Source organism: Mastomys coucha, unplaced genomic scaffold (genome assembly GCF_008632895.1).
Source record: "Mastomys coucha isolate ucsf_1 unplaced genomic scaffold, UCSF_Mcou_1 pScaffold14, whole genome shotgun sequence".
NCBI classification, from domain to species: domain Eukaryota; kingdom Metazoa; phylum Chordata; class Mammalia; order Rodentia; family Muridae; genus Mastomys; species Mastomys coucha.
The window spans coordinates 21,654,270-21,657,570 of NW_022196896.1; the positions used below are offsets into that span (position 1 = coordinate 21,654,270).

The following is a 3,301-nucleotide window of genomic DNA, read 5'->3' on the forward strand; positions in this document are numbered from 1 at the left end:
ATCTTCTGTTTCCTGCATTGCCTTGTCTTTCCATGGCCTGGGTCCTGGAATGCTGACTCGAGAAGATATGATAAGGGAATGAAGAAAGGATGGACAGAGAGAGAGAGAGACAGACAGACACAAAAACGCTTTGATCATGATCTGGGCTGTCTAATGGAGAAGCTTCAGCAACTCAGATACTCCGAGTGTTTATTATACACAGTTGAGCGGGGAGGGGAGGTACCAGGAGCCATAGTACGGCCTAAACTACGGCTTAGTGACAAATTACTAGCTTACACTTACAGCCTTGAGAGAACATGGGTAGTCTAACCCATGTGGGTGTGGAGGTCATTGTGACCCTTGGTTCCAGGAACTGAAGATTGCCACCAACACTCCCTAGCTGCAGGCTCTTCCCCTGTCCCTTGTCAGGGGTTCTTGCCCCTCCCTTGAAGGTTTTTCCTGCTTGTGCTTATATTGCCATCCCTGAAGTAAAGTTTTTGGAGCTTGATCAGACAACTGTCTTGCTCTCATTCTTCATGTCTCTTGTCTCTTTTGGTCTCTCTCCCCTGACCTAGGACTCTGTTGAACACCCCGTGGGTTGGGTCTAAGAGACCACCACTCTCCAAAAGGACGTTCTTCCTCCCCGCCCCCCCATCCTAGGACCGCTGTTTCATAAAGAGGTGAGTGAAGATCCGCACAGTGATCACCGCAGGTCACCCGCTTGTGAGAGTGATCTGAGAAAGGTAAAAAGAGTGGCTATGCTATGAGACAAGTATTAAGCATGAATTGTTTTTAAGGGATCTCAAGGAATCCCTCAAGACACAAGGAACACGGGTTAAGAAAAAAAGTATCTTAAAAAAATTTTTTTTTGAAAGTTTGTAAACATTGGTCAGATATTTAAGAAGTAGTTAAAGACAGAGAGAATAGGTTTCAAAAATGGAGTTTTCCCCTGTCAGGTACGTTTTAGCAAAAGAGAAGGAAAATGGATATAAGCTATTTCAGAGCTCTCCTAGGGACAGGAGGAAATCGGGAGATGACCTGCTTTCTCTTTTTCTCCTATCTCTTTCTCCTAAGTATATCCTGGAGAGATTCTTAGTTCTGGTTAGGATATCTGAGTCCCTTTGAGATATTAAGTTCTCTACCCTCTCCATGTTGTCTGTCCTTGGAGCACCAATCTGTCCATGTCCATCAAAACAGACTGTTTAATGTTAAGTCCGTGTTTTCGTTTTGTGGTTTGATTGATTGTTTGTTGTTCTATGTTTCATGTTCAAAAGAAAAAACAATTAAAATTTCAAAAAAAAAAAAGAGAAAAGAATAAATAAAAAAGAGTTTCAATTGGGCAGGATTCTGGGTCAGGGGAGAGAGAGACCAAAAGAGACAAGAGACACGAAGAATGAGAGCAAGACAGTTGCTGATCAAGCTCTAAAAACTTTACTTCAGGGATGGCGATATAAGCACAAGACAGAGAAAACTTCAAGGGAGGGGGAAGATCCTGTGACAAGTGAGGGGGAAGAACCCATGACAAGGGACAGGGGAAGAGCCTTTAGCAAGGGAGGGCTGGTGGCAATCAAGGGTCAACGTCCTCCACACCCACAAATATTGTTAGACTACCCATGTTCTCTCAGGGCTGTAAGTGTAAGCTAGTAAGTTTTCACTAGGCCATAGTTCCCAGCATCTCCTCCCTTTCTATTATTTTTAATTAAGGCCTTCAGGAACCGAGGTGATCATATAGCTATCTTATCCTTGGATGCGTGGGCATTTACCAACTGGGGGAGCATTGACCTGATTCCTCCCATAGGTCAGATTACCATTATGTCCCACAGTCATGGCTCTTGGTATCTTTTGGGAAGGGGAGAAAGAGCCTTAGAAATTCCTTAGAATAATGTTAAAATACAGATATCAACCTCCATGCAAACCAGGTTTGTCTCACGAGGAATTCAGAGATGGCCCACACGGGACCTTCCCCTGAGGTGCTTAGCCTCGCAGCCCACGCTGGTGTCCATACTGGATTCATTTTTTTCCAGAACCGTTATGCATAGATCTGGATCCTATGGAGCTCCTAAAGGAGAATTATTAACCTCAGGTCCAGCAAGCCCACTATCAGCCAAATCAAGTCTATGATAATGAATTTGCAAGGGTCTTGATGCCATGGAGTCAATCTGCTGTTTTTTAAAATCAGTAATTTTGTTAAATGAAAGTCCCAATAGTCACTAATAATAAAATGCTTATTAAAGGTCCAAGGAGGGGCATTAAGAGGATGAACATGGAGGACTTCCACCAATTATCGGCAGAAGCTGAAAACTGGTTTTTCTGAAGTTCCAATTTAAGTTTGTGCAATTGTTGGACCCGAGTCTCCACTAGGCTAGCCTCATTTACATAAAAGCAGCAGTCTTTTTTCAGGAAAATACAGATGCCAGCCTTCCCAGAGGTCTGCAATTCAAATGCTCATCAATTCCATTGGCACAGGAGAGTCATCCACAGGAGGGTCCCTCGTTTTCCAACTATCTTCATTTTTCACCCAATACATCTTTCCTGTCACGATTGTCAGGGCACTCAGCAAGCTCACAGGTCAGCATGTCACACCAATCACTCTGGCAGCTAGCAAGCTCTTGTAGCATTCTGTGGAATAAACACAAGCATGCCCTCTTCCCCATATTATCCACTTGATCAGGATCATGCCATATGCAGTAAGTGGACCCTTCCATCTCACCTAGATATGAGTATGCCTAGTTGTAGGATGCTTAAGCGTGATTTAAATAATGTGCACAGGGATATAATTCTTCCTTTTTTGTTTTTTGTTTTTAAAAGCCAAATTTTCAGAGTGCAAATTTCTTGTCCCTGCAAATTATATGGAGTCTCAGTAATATGGGTAAATTAAGTATAAGTCCTTGAGAATTAACACCATTATGTGGCACAATTAGAAACTGAGGACATTGAGAACAAGTCTTTACAATTTGACATGCACATTCTTTTAAAAATACCAAATTATTATCTCAAGTCATTACTATTTTGATGCTGCAAAGCTATTTGTCCCTCATCAGTTCATTGTTGAGGGGAATTAGGATTTGGGTCCTCCTTGAGAATATCAAACAGAGGTTTAAGTTCTCATGTAGTGAAAGACCCTCACGAGGGGAGACCCTCTCACAAGTCCCCGGAGAACACAGCCACCCAAACACTCACAAGAGACCGATCTTGATGCAAACAGCATAAGGTTTATTCAGGGAAAACCAGTATACTGGGGATGAGCTCGTAACCCTCCCAGGGGCAGAGGAGCTTGACCCAGAGCACAAGAAGTGTGGGGTATTTAAAGGAAAAAAAAAAA

General features: G+C 42.9%; 1 long non-coding RNA gene across 2 annotated transcripts in view; it reads left to right on the top strand.

The window, feature by feature from the left end:
• Positions 1-505: 505 nt before the first annotated feature.
• LOC116088050 overlaps positions 506-3,301 on the top strand; it is an 18,337-nt gene continuing 15,541 nt past the window's right edge. For both annotated transcript variants that reach the window (XR_004117748.1, XR_004117747.1), the window contains exon 1: positions 506-659. This is a non-coding gene — a long non-coding RNA (uncharacterized LOC116088050). The remainder of the gene's footprint in view (positions 660-3,301) is intronic.